Below are 18,232 nucleotides of genomic sequence, written 5' to 3'. Positions count from 1 at the left end.
CAGCCACACCCACTCATTAAATAGTTCCATTTCCTGCTGATACCCTTCATAGCTTCAGAACGTTCTGTAATCCTCCATTACTGCGACCATGAAGAGCCTCTGAAGAGAATAATATTAGCCTTTTACACAGAGGAAAATGTAACTGCAGGGAGCTTCAGGGAATTGTATACAGATCCCTCGCTGAGGTAAGCTGGAGGCTCCTGGTTTCCTCCCCTGTTTCCGTAGTCATGGCCCCCCATGCAGTCTACCTGCTCCTCAGGCCACAGCCAAAGAACAGATTTCTGCTCAAGGAACAAAATCATGGCACTTTCCATAGAACTAGAAACATTTGAGGAAGAGCTTCTTCTTGCCTGAAAATGCGTAAGGTTTATTTGTTTGTGGGCTTTTTTTTTTTTTTTTCTACCCCTCTTTTTCCAGTCATGTTTCTCCCCATGCCATAATCCAAGGGTTTAAAATTCAAATGCCTGCAGGGACCTGGCAACATAAGGGTGTACCACCTAAAGAAAGCAACTCAAGCTGATTTTATTATTATTATTTTACTGCTTAGGAATACAAGCCAGGTTTGATCAGTTCTGACAATTTCCCAAGAGAAATTGAAACCTAGATTTTTAGATGATATTTTGTGAGTTTTTTTTTTTTTAACATTGGTAACAAAATTGAAAACATTTTAAAGCCTGCAGAACAAACAACACACATCTACAAGCTGAGTTTGCTCTGTTTGTAACATCAGTTGTAGGCAGTTAAAACCACCTACTGAGATTTTCAGAATTACTTGTTTTCTGAATATCTGTGTGAAGCTACACTGCATATTAACCCGCAGCCATAATTCATTAGAGAAGAGTCTTCGTTAATATTTTACTATAGTATTTTATCATCTTTCACTTTCTCTCATTACCTCCCTGTGATGAAAGATAAGAAAGCAGATATGTTATTTCTAAGATTATTAAAAAAAAAAAAAGGCTGAAAACAGGGTAACTGACTCTGTAAGTTCAACCGGAGAAATTAAGCCAAGTATTAGAGTTCATGTTTGGGGGGCTAAAACATAAGTGAATGTTTTGTTCAAATTCACTCTTAAAATTCAAGTGTCAAGCATGCTCAAGTTGAGTCGAATATGGCAGTATTTAAATAATGCTTTGTGGTAGTCAGCTTCAAGATGGAAAACCACCTTCATTTTTACTCATCATTAAACATCCCCATGGGGCATACGTGGGGAGAACATAGCCAGCTGCCATCCAGTCAACTCCAACTCATGGCGCCCCCATGTGCATCAGAGTAGAACAGTGCCTCATAGGATTTTCAATGGCTGATTTGTTTCAGTAGATCACCAGGTCCTTCTTCTGAGGTGCCTCTGGGTAGACTCAAACCTCCAACCTTTTTATTAGCAGCCGAGCTTCAAACTGATTTGAAGCCCTGGGTAGCACATAGCATTCAGGAAAAGTCAAAGAATTTTAAAAAGACTGGGAATGCCACCCTTTTGACCAGTTAGTGGGGTGGTAATCAAAGCAACTATTTTGCTTTTTTTTTTTCTCCAAATATGTTATGGTTGTGTTCAATGCAGTGACTGCCCCTAGGGATCCCCTCTTAGATTATGTTCCCCCAGGAACAAACCCTGAGACAAGGATTTAGGTGGGAACAGTTTTTCTGCGAAATGAAGGAAACACCAAGAGTAGGGAGATTAGACAGGGTAAGGAAAGCAGCTAATACAGGTGAGTTATTAAGCTGGCTATGACCGTGTTTATGACCGCAGGTGAATGGAGCATAACCAGGAAAGCTCTGGGAACCAGTGTAGAATGTATGCTTTACAGTGATCTTATCGAAGGGGCAATGAAAATCCACTGTGGCCAAGTCTATTCCAATTTATAGTAACAGATTAGAACTGCCCCATAGGGTTTCCAAGGCTGTAAATCCTTACAGACACAGACTGCCACATCTTTCTCCCAAGAAGGGGCAGTGAGTGGGAGCAAATCCCACCAGTGATTGGCTGAGGGCTAGTCCTGACGGGTGTTATAGCAGGCCTGGGGGTAAAAGGAAGCCTTCAAGCAGAGACATGGGGGTGCCAGAAGTGGGGCCAGGGTGCACTGAGGTGGAAGGACATGGGGCCTGGGTGGGGCACATACCTAACTTCTTCCTATCTTTGATATGACAATTGACATTTTCTCAATATTATGTGAAGTGCTGTGCAAACTAAACTTTAGAGCAAGTCCTTTAGTCTCTTTTTAACCAGATTGCCAACTCTGTGCCCCTCCTATACAGAAATTCTGGAGCAGCTGCTGACGGACACACCAGGAAACTTTTGAGTGTAAGTAAGGCGTGGTTGCTCTGAAGCCAAGTTGATTCAGAGTGGGAGGAGAGGAGGGAAATAACAAAGCTGACTTCTCAAGGGACCTCTAGGACCAAAAATTCACTTCATGTAAGTGTTTGCAGGGAAAGGTGGGTAAATGGAAAAAAAACAACAATAAGCTTTGAGAATTAAAAACTTCCAATTTTCTCTTATATAAAACTTTGTGACAACCAGCTGGAATTTTTAGACAATTTTTACCCTCCATACCCTGAGAATGAGAGGAAAGGTACACACACTCCAAGGAGGAGGCTGGGTGGGCATCCCTGTCCAGGGCTGTAATATAAGTTCCATCTTTTATTCACACGTGAGGGAAGGAAGTACGAAGAGGGAAGTGGATAGAGAGATTCCTCCGGGGGGAAACATTTAAAGACCATTGCTTTACAGTTGATTTACTTAATGCATATGCTACTTCAGTAATTCTGATTTTGTATGGCAATGTCACCTTCACAATTCTTTTTTCTAAGGGGTTTTTACAAAGGGCCAACATTAAATTTTAAACAAATAAAATAAATTTTGAAAAAATGACGTAATATAGAAACACACCTTGTGGCATAAAAAAAATTGGCACTTCTGCTCTAAGTGTTGCCATACTGGATTACAGAGAGGCCCTGAAACTTTCATTCCTGGTAACTGACTCATATTAACCGGGGTAAACCTCTGGAAAGCTCTGTGCCTCGGTTTCCACTGTGTTAAGAGTAAATAGGGTTGGATGGAAAGTAGTACTCAATAAAGCTATTGAGGTGTCTCATGGGACATGTGGGCACAATATCAAAAGTAGACAGTTGACTATGCAGGTGTATCACCTCTTTAAAGCACCGATTTAAAGTACAGGTCAATCAACAGCAATATATCAGGTATACCTTGAACACAGAGGACTAAACCAAACTCATTTTTATTTATATTGTATTTTCCATTTTAAAAACAATAAATGGCTTGTTGAATTTCCTGAATAAAAAAAAACCTGGAAACAATTAGCTACTTGCCCATGAAGAGAGAGGAAAAAGCAGAGATTGTGTTCTGGGTGACCTTGGGGAAGATGGGTGCTCTGTGGTTTCAAAGCCGTGGGTGGTAATATCACTTAACAGATTTTGCCTAGAAGAGTTCTGAGAGCTTTGAAAACCTATTTCATTATTCAGAGACCTTCTCAATGCAAAACAGTAGGGAGCTAGAACCAGATTGGGAGGTCTTTAAAAAAGCAGGCCAGGAAGTCCCCTCTGCACACACCTCCCCCACCCCCCACCCCCAAACTCCCAGTCACTGAAGAAATATCTTTTTGGATTCTAGGGTGATTCCAACTCATTCAACAGGTGGAGAGAAATCTAGCCAAAAAATTTACTTCCTCCTAGTCCCTGAAAGGAGGCCTGGTAGTGTAGTGGTTAAGAGCTGTGGCTGCTAACCGAAAAGTTGGCAGTTCAAATCCACCAGCTGCCCCTTGGAAACCCTACGGGGCAGTTCTACTCTGTCCTATAGGGTAGCTATGAGTGGGAATCGACTTCACAGCAATGAATTTTTTTTAGAGTTTTGAGTCACTCAAATGTGAAAATGAATGATCTGTAAATAAATTCTACAAACATCTTCCTCTTTATAAATCCACTACCCCTTTGTGAGTTTGTTATAATGTGGTTGACTTGTGTGTTGCTGTGATGCCACCAGTATTTCAAATACCAGCAGGGTCATCCATGGTGGACAAGTTTCAATGGAGCTTCCACACTAAGACAGACTGGGAAGAAAGGCCTTCTGATTGACTTCTGAAAATTAGCCAATGAAAACCTTATGGATCACAACAGAATATTGTCTGAATCCCTCGTTTTGGGCATGCCATCAAGAGGGATCAATCACCAGAGGAGAACATCATGTCTGATGAAGTAGAGAGCCAGTGAGGTCGAGGGAGAGCCTCGGTGAGATGAATTGGCACAATAGTTGCAATGATGGACTGAAATATGCAGGCAATTGATTGTGAGGATGATGCGGGACTGGACAATGTTTCATTCTGTTGTACAAAATGTTGCCATGAGGACTTCTTGCCAGCCATAGCAGAAGCACCAAGCCATGCCTCCACAGCAAAGACACAAAAAACTAAGCAAAACAGAGACAAACGTCAGCCCTGGAACTCAAAGTGTCAAATGAAGAGATAAAGAACTCAGCCAAGCACCGGATGGAATAAGAAACTGACAGAGCAGAGTGTAACAAGAGATACCTGTGGAGGTCCTCTATCCGCTAATGCAGCACAGATTCACCATCTTGGACTCCTGTCGGAGATCGGCAGACAAGGAGCATGGGAAAGAAGCTTCACAGAGCTCCCAGCAGGAGACAGAGCACCAGGTAACCAGTGATACATGCTTTCCCACCCCCTATTCTCTCCCTGCTGCTCTATCTCCGTGCTTCCTGGCTGGCAGTGGTAGCTCAGCTGGCCGGAAAGTGCAGCATCCATACTGCTTGGATTCACCCCACCCACATTAGAGATAGGCAGACAGGGAGTACAGGAAAGCAGCTTCACAAAGTTCCCAGCAGGAGACAGAGCACCAGTAACCAGCAATATACACTTTCCTAACCCCCACCCTTCTTCCCCCCCACCTCAGCCTCCTCTGCTTCCTGCCACTGCAGTCTCTTGGCCCAGAGGCAACTATTTCGGCCCTGGGCCACTTGGATTCACCCACCCACATTGGCTGGCCACGTGAGTGCCATTTGTCTGTTATTGGGTTGCTTTTTTCCATTTCTTTTAGTTTCTTCTGTACCTCCCACCACCTCCCCCTCCTTTCTCTCAAACACCTGGCTCCAAGCATGATCTTTGCTTCTTCTCGAAAGGCTGTGAAGCACTGCTTGACTGGAGAACCACTCCTTGGCCCACAACACCACACTGGTAGGGATCCCCAAGGCTTTTTTTTTTTTTTTGGCTTGGTTTTGTTCTGTTTGTTTGTTTTCTTTTTCTTTTTGTGGCTTGGGAGCCCCTTCTAGCCAGGCTGCACTGCATGGCTTAGGAGCTGCTCTGTCGATCTGCACAGCCACGTAGGTGTGATCCATTGGGGCATTTCTTTTTTCTTTTCTCTTTTTTCCTTTCTGTCTTTCTTCATTTCTCAGTTCTTGTCTCTCTATATTTACCTTCTTTTACTGGCTCCTGACAGGAGATATCTAAACCCCCTATAGCCAGGCTATATTGCACAGCCTGGGAGCCACTTCTCTGATTTTTGCAGCTGCACTGGTGGGACCCCTGGGGGCTTTTCTTTTCTTTCTTTTTTCTTCCAAATTTTTAATCTAGTTTTTTTTTCTTTTTCCATTTTTCTCCATCTCCTGGTTTCTCATCTCTTCACTTCAATGGCAAACTCCCTTAGCACTCTTTTTTGTTGTTGTTTATTTTTGGCTCCTGTTTCTATCTCCTCTCTTTCCTCTTTCCCATACCCATATTAGCTCCACACATCACAACCTCTCCCTTCCTTCCTGCCTACCCTGTACCATGCACTGAACATCACACCCCCGAGCAGCATAGGCATGGCCTACCAGAACCTGCCAAGCACTGATTCCTGGCCTGCCCTGTCGAGCCTAGCGTGTGCCACAAACAACACATCCCAGCCCTTCCCCTTCAGATGGACCTGTCCTGCTGCACCAGAGCTGAGTGACTGACCCTGCCCATTGGACAAGGAGGTGAAAACTATCAGGACCACAAATGAGTAAACAGCAAAGAATGCACAACCCGCCTGCTCAGACGTAACTAAATAAGCCAAAAAAAGCAGGATGAAACAAATCATTAAACCATTAAACAAAGAAATTAACTACTGAATGTCCTGAAGTCAGCAGACAATATCAAAACATATTAAAAAAAAAAGGACAGGATGGTTCAGGTAGGCATCCAAAATAAAACACCAGATGGCTTTCCAGTAGAAGAAAAGGCACTAGAACTACCTGAGGGAATTCAAACATCTAATATTCGAGCTGTCCAAGAGTTGAAGCAAAAAGGAGACAAAAATTAGGAAAAAATAGACAAACTCATGGAAAATACAGGCAAAAATGGAAGAATTCAGGAAAATAATACAGGAACAAAATGCCAAAATAAATTCAGAACTGGAAACCATACAAAAACAACAATTAGAAATCCAAAAGGTAAACAAGATGTCAGAAATGGGCAGTGTCATAGAAAGGCTGAGGAGTAGATTTGAAATGATGGAAGACAGGATCAGTGAAATCGAAGACAGACAATCGAATACAAATCTGTTTGAGGAAAAATCAGAAAAAAGAACAAAGAAAAATGAAGAAACCCTAAGAATGATGTGGGATACAATCAGAAGCAAAAATTTGTGAGTGATTGGAGTTCCAGAATAGGAGGAGAAAATGGAAAACACAGAGAGGATCACTGAAGAATTGCTGACAGAAAACCTCCCTAATATCATGAAAGATAAAAAGCTGACCATCCAAGAAGCTCAACGAACCCCATATATGATAGACCCAAAAGAAAATTACCAAGGCATATCATAATCACACTTGCTAAAACCAAAAACAAAGAAAAAAACCTGAGAGCAGTTCGAGAAAAACAAAAAGTCACATACAGAGGAGAAAAAAATAAGACTAAACTCTGATTATTCGGCAGAAACCATGCAGGCAAGAAGACAATGGGTTGACATATGTAAAACCTTGAAAGAAAAAAATTGCCAACCAAGAATAATATATCCTGCACAGCTCTCATTCAAATATGATGGTGAAATTAGGACATTTCCAGGTAAACAGAAATTAAGGGAATATGTAAAAACCAAAACAAACTTACAAGAATTATTAAAGAGAGTCCTTCAGTCTGAGAACAAACAACAGCAGACCACAGCCTGAATCTAGGAAGCAAGATTGTACCTACCAGATGCCAACCTAGGAAGTGAACTCTCAAGGACAATCCAAAACCAAAACAATTACAACAGGGAACCAGAAAGTTTAATCTGTAAATGACAACGTTAGAGCAATAAAAGAGGGACTAAAATGGTCTAGGTCTAGAACTTTCTAACGGAGAGGAAGGCAAGGCAATACCAAGTAGTAATAGACTGGTTCAAACCAGGGAAGATTTGGGTAGATTTCAAGGTAACCACAAAGAAAGTTAACAAACGTACTCATCAAATTAAAGAAGAAAAACATAAAGTCTCAATAAAGACAAAATCTACAAAAACAAATGAAAAACAAATCCAGAAACAAAAGGAATTCAGCACAGGAGAGTAAGAGGAACAAAGACAATGTCAGCACCGCAAAAAAAAAAAAGCACTACCCAATGACAGCAATAAACTCACACCTATCAATAATTACACTAAATGCACCCATAAAGAGACAGAGAGTGGCAGAATGGATAAAAAAACAGAATCCATCAATATGCCGTCTACAAGAGACACACCTTAGAAACAAAGATGTAAACTTATTAAAAATCAAAGGATGGAAAAAATGTCAAGCAAATAACTTCCAAAAAAGCAGGAGTGGCAATACTAATCTCAGATAAAATAGACTTAAAAACAAAACCCATCATAAAAGACAAAGAAGGGCACTATATAATGATTAAAGGGATGATCCATCATGAAGACTTAACCATAATAAACATCTATGTACCCAATGACAGGGCTCCAAATACATAAAATGACCTCTAACAGCAATGAAAAGAGAAATTGACAGTTCCACAATAATAGTAGGAGACTTCAACACATCACTCTTGGTAAAGGACAGAACATCTAGAAAGAAAAAACAGAGATACAGAAGAGCTAAAGGGAACAATCAACCAGCTTGACTTCATAGACATATATAGAACACTCCGCCCAGCAGCTGGAAAGTACATGTTATTTTTCAACACCTACCGAATGTTCTCCATAATAGGCTAATCTTAGGCCACAGAGCAACCCTCGACAAAATCCAAAACACTGAGATAATATAAAGTATCTTCTCTGACCACAATGCCATCAAAGTAGAAATTAACAACAGGAAGAGCAAAGAAAAAAAATCAATGATATGGAAACTGAATAACACCCTACTTAAAAACCACTGGGTAATAGAAGAAATCATAGATGGAATAAAAAAAATTCCTAGAATCAAACGAGAATGAAAACACACCATAGCAAAACCTTTGGGACACAGCAAAGGCAGTGAGTGCTCAGAGGTCAATTTATAGCAATAGATACACACATCAAAAAAGAAGAAAGGGCCAAAATCAAAACATTAGCTACACAACTTGAACAAATAGAACAGCAAAAGAAGCCCATAGCCACCAGAAGAAATGAAATAATAAAGACCAGAGCAGAAAAAAAATGAAATAGAGAATAGAAGAACAATAGAAAGAATCAACAATACCAAAAGTTGGTTCCTTGAAAGGATCAACAAAATTGACAAACCGCTGGGCAAACTCACAAAAGAAAAGCACGACAGGACACAAATAACCCAAATAAGAAATGAAATGAGGGACATTACAACAGAACCAACTGAAATAAAAAGGATCATAACAAAAGTATTATGAAAAACTACACTCCAATAAATTTGGAAACCTAGAGGAAATGAACAACTTTCTAGAGACACACTACCTACCCAAATTAACACAAAATGACATTGAAAATCTGAACAGACCCGCGACAAGAGAAGAGATTGAAAAGGTAAGAAAAAAAAAAAATCAAAACCACAACGAGATACCATCTTACCCCAGCATTACCGGCACAAATAAAAAAATAGGAAATAGCAAATGATGGAGAGGCTGTGGGGAGATTGGAACTCTTATGCACTGCTGGTGGGAATACAAAATGATACAATCATTTTGGAAAATGATATGGCACTTCCTTAGAAAGCGAAAAATAGAAATACCATATGATCCAGCAATCCCACTCCTAGGAATATATCATAGAGAAATAAGAGTCATCACACAAATAGACATATGCACACCCATGTTCATTGCAGCTTTATTCACAATAGCAAAAAGCTGGAAACAACATAGATGCCCATCAACAGATGAATGGGTAATCAAACTGTGCTGCGTACGCACAATGGAGTATTACCCAACAACAAAGAACAACAATGAATCTGTGAAGCATCTCATAACATTGATGAAGCTGGGGGACATTATGTTGAGTGAAATAAGTCAATCACAAAAGGACAAATATTGTGTGAGACCGTTACTGTAAAAACCCATGGAAAGGATTACACAAAAAAAGAAACAATCTTTGATGGTTACGATAGAGAGGAGGGGTTGGGATGGAAAAACACTAAATAGATAATAGATAAGTGATAACTTCAGTGAAGGGTAAGACAGTACACAATACTGGGGAAGCCAGCACAACTTGTACAAGGCAAGGTCATGGAAGCTCCATAGACACATCCAAATTCCCCAAGGGACAGAATTGCTGGGCTGAGGGCTGTGGGGACCATAGTCTTGGAGAACATCTAGCTCAGTTGGCGTAACATCATTTATAAAGAAAATGTTCTGCATTCTACTTTGGTGAGTAGCGTCTGGGGTCTTAAATGCCTGTGAGCAGCAATCTAGGATATCCCACTTGTCTCACACCTTCAGGAGCAAGGAAGAATGAAGAAAACTAAGAAACAAGGGAAAGATTAGTCCAAAGGATTAATGGACCACATCTACCATGGCCTCCACCAGGCTGAGTCCAGCACCATTAGATGGTGCCCGGCTACCACCACTGACTGCTCTGACAGGGATCACAACGGAGGGTCCCAGACACAGCTGGAGAAAAATGTAGTACAAAATTCTAACTGAAAAAGAAAGACAGACTTGCTGGCCTAACAGAGACTGGAGAAACCCTGAGAGTATGGCCCCCAGACACCCTTTCAGCTCAGTAATGAAGTCACTCCTGAGGTTCACCCTTCAGCCAAAGATTGGACAGGCCCGTAAAACAAAACAAGACTAAAAGGTACACCAGCCCAGGGGCAAGGGCTAGAACGCAGGAGGGAACAAGAAAGCTGGCAACAGGGAACCCAAGGTTGAGAAGGGAGTGTTGACATGTTGTGGGGTTGTTAACTGATGTCATAAAATAATGTGTAAAAAAAAAAAAAAATAACTGTTTAATGAGAAACTGGTTTGTTCTGTAAACCTTCCGTGAAAGTACAATAAAAAATAAAAAGATTCCCAGGAGTCAGAGCTGACTTAGAGGCAGCTATTTATCTGTCTTGCTGTATGAATATAGGTTAGAACCCTAGCCTCCTGTTCCATGGCTTCTTTAGTTCTTGGGTAGAGAATATAATCACTTTCCCAGTAACAGGCATACTACCGCCTTCACTTCTTTGGAAGAATTTATATGATAGCAAAAATCCAGTCACAATTATTTGAAATAGAAATAAAATAGTGAGATTTCTTAGACCAAAAAATACAATAGTTAAGCCCCATAAAGGAGTTTAGGGATCAGGTCTTTACTGAAAATTACCTAAAACCCCCAGCAGCATTTTCTCTTATATAAAACTTCCCATGAATCCTCAGATCATTCTTCCTAGGTTTAAGGAAATGAAAGCAAAGCAAAATAAAAGCAATTTAGCTCCTTGAAGGCAAAATTCATGTCTCGTTCATCTTTGACTCTTTCATGTCATTACCATGGTTAACTTCATGTTTGTTAAATATCCAAATGAACAACAGTTTTTATATCAAAAGTTGTATTGTAAACCACACTTCTACTCATTCACGCATTTATTCATGCATTAACACTTTATTCAAACTTCTGAAAGTTTGCCAATGAAAACCTTATGGATCACAACAGAACACTGTCCAACTCACTTGCTTTGGACACATCATCAGGATGGATCAGTTGCTGGAAAAGGGTATCATGTCTGGTGAAGTAGAGGGCAAGCAAGTTTATTATGAGTTCTTTCGTGTTCTATTTTATTTTGCATTCTCTTATATTCTAGGCATTATGCTGGGAGCGGGGGGGGGAACTCAAGTAGAAAAAGATACTCAGAGTCTTCAGTTTCTGATTGATTTAGTTTAGCAAGAGTTTAAAAGAAACGAACAAGCATTCCTTCTTCATTCAACAAATATTTACTGAGCACATACTATATGTCGGTACTATTCTAAGCATTCATTATGTATGCAGAAGTAAATAAAATGGTAAAAAATCCCCGCCTTCATGGAGCTTACATTCTAGAAGAGGAGAACAGACAGAAAACAAGTTAACTATATGTTGTATTGGGTGATGACGATAAGCGATTTGCAGAAAAATAAGGCAGGGCCAGGAGGTAAAGACTGAAGGAAGGGCTGTAGTTTTGTGCATAGCGGTCAGAGAAGAACTCACCAAGAGCAAAGGCCTGAAAGAAGATGGTAAGGCAAACCAGGCATTTCAAATACAAACCACCACCACCCTTCAAAACTTCTAGCCATCTTGTCTCAACGGTTGTCTATTCATTCTTTGGCCAGAGCCTGAGAGAAATCTGTACAGAAGGCAAGTAACGTTTTTGCACAATCAAAGCAGAGATGGGACTGAACTATATTTCGTTCAGGCGAAAGCCTCACTTTTGACTGTTCTACCATGACAGGAAAGTAAAAGCAGACACGCTATCTGTCTGAATAGTGGGTGTCAGCAAGTGGGTCTCATTTTGTCATCTCTCATGATTTCCAGCGAGAAGGCCTGAATCTGAGCATAGCGGACTTTCCCGAAGGGGCCAGCCTCGTATACACAGAAACATCATGTCACCGAAGAGGCCGCTCAGAGTATTACCCTGGTCTCACTTCCCCTATTAAAGGTTAGAAGAATACTTTTTTTTTCCTTCTTGTATCCATTTTTAGTTGAAGAAATTTTCACCAGTTGGGGTTTGTTACTTCACGTTTAACAAACCTACAAACCACAGGAAATGAGACCGTGACTGAATGCATATGACACAGACAACTGAAAGTGTGCTGGGCCCCACTCAGCTCTAGACCGTTAGCAAGAGGAGAAGGTTCTGATGAAACGCTTTGGCTGTCAGAAATGGCTTAAGCTGACAGGATTTCCCCCTCCTGTGATCAAGTGTTGCAACCTTTGAGGCCCTGACAGTACAGGTTGAGTGCAACCTAAAAGATAATAAGGATTCCACAAAACGTCCTTGACTTTTAAACACATTTGAAAGTCCTCTCAACATTCAAACATCTTGGTCTGTTTCTAAAGCAATACATGGGCAAGAAAAATGGCAAGACTGAGCCCACATTTTAAAAACACATTTCACTTTTTTCTTTTTTAACATAGCCACCAGAAAGGATACAACTCTTTTCTAAAAAATAATTCTCTCCAGAAAGCACACCAAAAAAAAAACAAACCCATTGCCATCAAGTTGATTCCAACTCATAGCGACTGTAAAGGTGGGTAAAGATGTAAAGTGTTACAACAATTGTAGAAACAATTTGGCACTTCCTCAAAAAGTCGAACATAGGCCTACCATATGACCCAGAAATCCCAATTCTTGGTATATATCCAGAAGAAGTGAAGGCAGGAACGCAAACAGAAACCTGTACACCGGTGTTCATTATACCACTTTCCAGGTGGAAACAACCGAAATGTCTATCAACAGATGAATGGATCAACAAAATTTGGTATGTATGCATAATGGAATATTAGTCAGCCAGAAAGAGAAATGAAGTCCTGATGTATGCCACAACACGGATGAACCTTGGGAACATGCTGAGCAAAATAAGTTAGTCGCAAAGGGACAGATACAGTATGATCTCACTTATATGAAATAAACAAATACATAGAAATAAAGATTATTAGTGTTACCAGGGGTGGAAGAGAAGGGATAAGGGGAAGTTTTTGCTTAGGGGGCATTGAGTTTACGTTAATGGTGGTGAAATGATCCTGAAAAGGAGGGTGAGAATGGTCGTACAACTTGAAGAATGTAATCAATGTCACTGAATTGTACATGTAGAAGTTGTCGAGATGGTGTATGTTTTGTTGCGTCTGTTTTCACCACAATTACAAATAAGAAAGTCCAGCTGCTCCATTCATCCCTCTGTCTGCCCACAAGAGAATGAATGAATAAATGAAGGTAGGATGTGCCACCTCTGAAAAGTTGCAAATTTCTCAGAAAACGGATATGACATAGTTTCTATTCACTTGACTGCAAATAAAATTAGTAAGGACAGGATCTGTAGTTTCTTTATGTCGGCTGTAAACGTGAGTCTCTGTACTAAAAAAGAAATGTTCAATTTTAGTCTTATTCAATATTAATGCCTTTTAGGGACAGTTGCATATATACTTGGTGCTTGGCTTATTGGTCCAAGGGCCTTTCAGTGGAATAGAAAGAAATTGAATAATGGCTCATCACAAAATGCCTTATCTAAAGTAAAAAGGCAGAGCAATGATAGAAGCTTCTGTGAGAGGCACAAAGGGAAGGGTGAATACCCAGAGAAAAGACGAGTGCTGTTGGTATAGCAGCTGCTGAGAAAGGAGGCGTAAAGTCCAGGTGAGAAGAGGCAAACTAGTTTCTCCCCCTGCCCTCAGCTACTTTCAATAACTGCCTATCCTCAGAGGGTCACCTTGTCTGGCTTCAAATCGTGCTTTCACACTCTTCTCCTTGTTTGGAATCATGGCCTCCTACTCATCACTATTAGTGAACCATCTTTGTTTTACTCTCTGTTATATGTACAACGTCATGGCTACGTCAAAGGAATTTGAGTGTGGAAAATTTCCATCCACAAGGCTTCCCCCCATCATATCACCTCTTTTCGTAGACCCATTGCTTCATCCTTCCCTTTCTCTGTGCCGAGGCAATAGGTACCAAGTTATAAACATAGCCCAGATTCAGTTTTGTATTGTTTAAAAAAAAAACTTTTTTTTTTTATTTAACAATATAGAGAAGAATGTAGGGCATCTTTAAAATGACACCTTTTAACAAAGGATCTAACTTCCCTTTAAGTCAGACAGAAATCCTGCTCTTATGGAGCACACAGTCTGTGATGGTTAATATTATGTGTCACCTGAGCTAGGCTATGATTCTCAGTGGTTTGGCAGATACTGGACTGGTTGCTCTTCCATAATGTAACGTAAGGTAATCATGTTCCATGATCTGATCAGCCAATCAGTTGAAAGGGGAGTCTCCTTGGGGGTGTGGCCTGCCTCCAGCATATAAATGGCTGTTCTGGCAAAACTCCCTTTCTAGACTATGGATTCTTCTTGTCGCCTTACAGCTGGTTCTTGGGAGGTAACCCTGCAGGATTCTCTAGCCTGCAGCCTGACCGGCAGATTTTGGGTTCACCAGCCCCAGCGCCGCCATGAGCCAGTCAGTAGAGGTCTCCAGCCTGCTGCCTGACCTACTGATTTAGAACTTGCCAGACCCCACAACTGAGTGAGCCATTTCCTTGAAGTAAATCTCTCTCTCTCTCTCCATACGTATACATCTCATTGGTTTTGCTCCTCTAGAGAACCTAGACTAAGACATAGTCTAATGGAATCTTCACTGAGTTCCCCCTTGATTCAGGGCCTTCCTATGCTCAGGTAGAGAAGGTGGCTTACTATGGGGTGTGATTACAGCTGGAAAACACCCCTCTCCACTACCACCTCCATCTTTCTTTACCTGGTTGCTGATGTTTAAAATCCCTTTAACAGACACCAAATCATTTCATTCCATTGGTATATTTGAGACTTAAAATACCAATCGGTGGCCAAAGAGAGGTGCCACAGTGATGTCCGTTAATGTGTACCAAGGTCTGCATGCTGGTTACACACCATTCTGGTGGCAGAGAAACTGGGAACCAAAGGGAGCGAGCAGGGCGGCTGACTGAGGTGAAGCAGGCCACAGAAAGGGCAGGCTGGAGGCAAAGGTCAACCTCATCTCCCTGACGAACTTGCCTGTCACTGACCCTCCTGAAATGGGACACCTGTTGACAGCCACCCATGCTATATCACATTAAAAGGGACTTATTAAAATGGGCCACCCTATCCACTCAGCTAATGTATCCACAGAGTCAAAGGGAAATGCTGCCTGGTTCTGAGTAGGCATTAGGGCTCTGTCTGTTACATGCAGGTCATCCACTAATGATTGTTGTTGTGTGCCATCGAGTCAATTCCTACTAATAGCAACCCTGTAGAACAGGGTAGAACTGCCCCATAGAGTTGCCTAGGCTGTAATCTTTATAGGAACAGATCACCAGGTCGTTTCTCCTGCAGAGCAGCTGGTGGATTTGAACCACTGACCTTTTGGTTAGCAGCCAAGTGCTTTAACCATTTCACCACCAGAGCTCTGTCATTCACTAGTAAACAATTCAAATACACAAATATACATCGATGTTGAATTATTAGAGAGCAAAGGACAGGTAACAATGGTGGTGAAGATTGAACATACTCCCAGTTAACCTGTCATAGCCACCTGGGTGGCCCCTGCAAGTATAAATTATAGACTTCAGGATAGAGTGACAGGCACCTAAGCATTAGGTCATCAGCCAGAAAAAATGGGCTGAACTCCAGATAGGTATCACTTTGGATTCAGTTTACAGTATTTGGTTTGCACTTTATAAAAACCCTGGCTTATGCATTTCTTCTTCACAAATGAATTTCATAGCTGTGCTTTCAGGCCCAACCCATATGTCACATCCTCTTGGAAAACTTCTTGGATCCCCCAAATTGAGTTCATCTCCCCTCTTTCATGCTCCTATCACACTAGTCTGTGTTTTAACACATACTGTAGCTTACCTTTGGCCTTACCTTTCTGTGCCCATGTTTTACAGACCCTACTTAACTATAAAAAAGAGAACCAAAAAAAAAAAAAAAGATGTCACTTTGCTGACTAAGGTGCACCTGACCAAAGCCACGGCCTTTTTAGTTGCCTTGTATGCATACGAAAGCTGGACAATGAAAAAGGAAGATAGAAGAAGAATTGATACATTTGAATTATGATGTTGGCAAAGAATACTGAACATACTGTTGACTGTCAGAAGAAAGAACAAATCAATAGAAGAAATACAACCAGAATGCTCCTTGCAAATATCATCAGGAAAGACAGATCACTAAAAAAGGACATCATGTTCGGTAGAGTAGAGGGTCCGCGAAAATGAGGGAAACCCTCAATGAGATGGATTGACACAATAGCCACAGCAACGGGCTTGGACCTACCAGTGATTATGAAGACGGCACAGGACCAGGCAACGTTTCATTCTTTTATACATAAGATCGCCATGAGTCAGAATCAACTTGCCGGCAAGTAACAACAACTTAACTAAAAGCCATGTGAAGGCAAGACTTCCACAACACCCTACTTTCTCTGTAATGTACAACTCATTTAAAGGCTATAATTTCTCTGTGATTTGAGTTTTACTTTTCTTTTATTTAGTGGCTGTGTTTCTTATTTTCCTGTAAGCTCCATGAGGCATGGAGTCATGCCCGTCATACTTAGCACACAGTTGGTGGTACAAACAGTTAACACACTCGGCTGCTAAAGTGAAAGGTTGAAGGTTCAAGACCATCCAGAGGCACCTCAGAAGAAACGCCCATCAATCTACTTCAAAAAAATCAGCCACTGAAAACATTATGGAGCACAGTTATACTCTGACACACACAGGTCACCATGAGTCAGAATTGACTTAGCGGCAACAGGTTTTTTTTTTTTTTTTCAGTCTAATTCGTATCACAGTATCTAGCATTTAGTAGACATTCAATAAACATTTCTTGAATTATTCTGTAATATGGAGCCATGGTGGCACAGTGGTTAAGAGCATGGCTGCTAACCAAAAGGTTGGCAGTTCGAATCCACCAGCCACTCCTTGGAAACACTATGGACAGTTCTACCCTGTCCTATAGGGTTGCTATGAATCGGAATCAACTCAAAGGAACTGGGTTTGGTTTTGGGTTTTGGGTTCACATTCGCCAAATAATTTAGCAGGCACACCTTATTCCTAACAGAATTTCAAAGAATGGTTCATAAACACAGTAGCTCTGAATTGAATGGATAAAACTAGAGACACAAGTACACTAAGCACACAAGATAAACATTCAGGAGTAAATCCTGAATAAAGAAGAAAGATTTTACAGCAAGTCCCAAAGCCAGTGGATCCAAGCATGTTTTAGGGGCAATGAGAAACTTCTGCTTGAAATTTCTACTTATAAGGTTATTATCAAAATTCTGTTTTTTTTTTTTTTTTGTAAGGGAAAAGACAAATAAGCCATTTATCCACATACCTGAAATCTAAAACCATATAAACAAGATGACAAAGAAAATGGCATTATAGTTTCTAACTCAGCTTTGTCCCTCATTTTCTGCCGAATTATTTTTCCTAGAGATCTCTGCCTCCAAATGTGTTTGCTGAGGGAAATCTTTACCACTACACTAGATTGCTAATAATGCATTCTGAGGGCCTGAAGATTTAAGAACCTCAGCAGGCTGTTTAGAATGGGATCTCTGATTTCCCACCCTGAGATGTCATGGGAAGATTCATTGGAGAAGTCAAGCAATGTCCTAGAAAAGCCTTAGTAAGTGATGGTGCCCCCTCAACACATGGGGTAGTCAAAGTTTCAGATGTGAACAAATGTCCTCAAAATATAGTGGTCATTTTGCCAATGCGGAAAATACCATTTATAAGAGCAGCTGGGCGCATATTTTCCAAGATGGATTAATCTCAAATTCTCTCTGTTGACTGTATTTTCTTTGACCTGGAAAAAATGACCATCATCCTAGTTTTCTTCTCTAGCTGAGGAATTGAAAATCAAGGGTAAGTGTGCAAAAGTGGTATCAGAACAATGTTCAAGGGTATGATATGCAAGTTCCAGCTCTGCCCCTATTAAGCCCTTACTTCCAAACTCCACAATCCATTACAAGCATCATGAACCCTCAGGGGTCTTCTTTGACCTTACTTCCCCAAAGCAAATTTAATTGCCCCTTCCCCAGGTCTCCCAGGAGCAGTTTGATTATTTCAGTTTCTCCACAATGTTTCTCATGTTCTCACCATGCCTGTCTCTTAGACATAATTTGCTTTTGGGGGCAATTGCCATGTCT

The 18,232-nt window shown here is 40.9% G+C and overlaps 1 protein-coding gene and 1 long non-coding RNA gene across 3 annotated transcripts in view; one reads left to right on the top strand and one right to left on the bottom strand.

The window, feature by feature from the left end:
* The window catches only part of FAM107B (family with sequence similarity 107 member B), a 264,769-nt gene that overhangs the window by 133,308 nt on the left and 113,229 nt on the right, over nt 1–18,232 (bottom strand). The gene's annotated exons all lie outside the window — the stretch shown is intronic.
* Nucleotides 87–11,993, top strand: LOC126074967 (uncharacterized). 2 transcript variants are annotated; one of them, XR_007517086.1, is made up of 3 exons: nt 87–185; nt 2,254–2,299; nt 11,896–11,993. It is a non-coding gene; the product is annotated as an uncharacterized LOC126074967 (long non-coding RNA). The 2 variants fall into 2 exon arrangements; XR_007517087.1 differs by lacking the exon at nt 11,896–11,993 and adding an exon at nt 4,010–4,662.

This window comes from Elephas maximus, chromosome 4 (assembly GCF_024166365.1).
Source record: "Elephas maximus indicus isolate mEleMax1 chromosome 4, mEleMax1 primary haplotype, whole genome shotgun sequence".
Taxonomy (NCBI): Eukaryota; Metazoa; Chordata; class Mammalia; order Proboscidea; family Elephantidae; genus Elephas; species Elephas maximus.
Note: the sequence above shows the minus strand (reverse complement) of the source record. Positions and strands in the feature narration are given on the sequence as shown.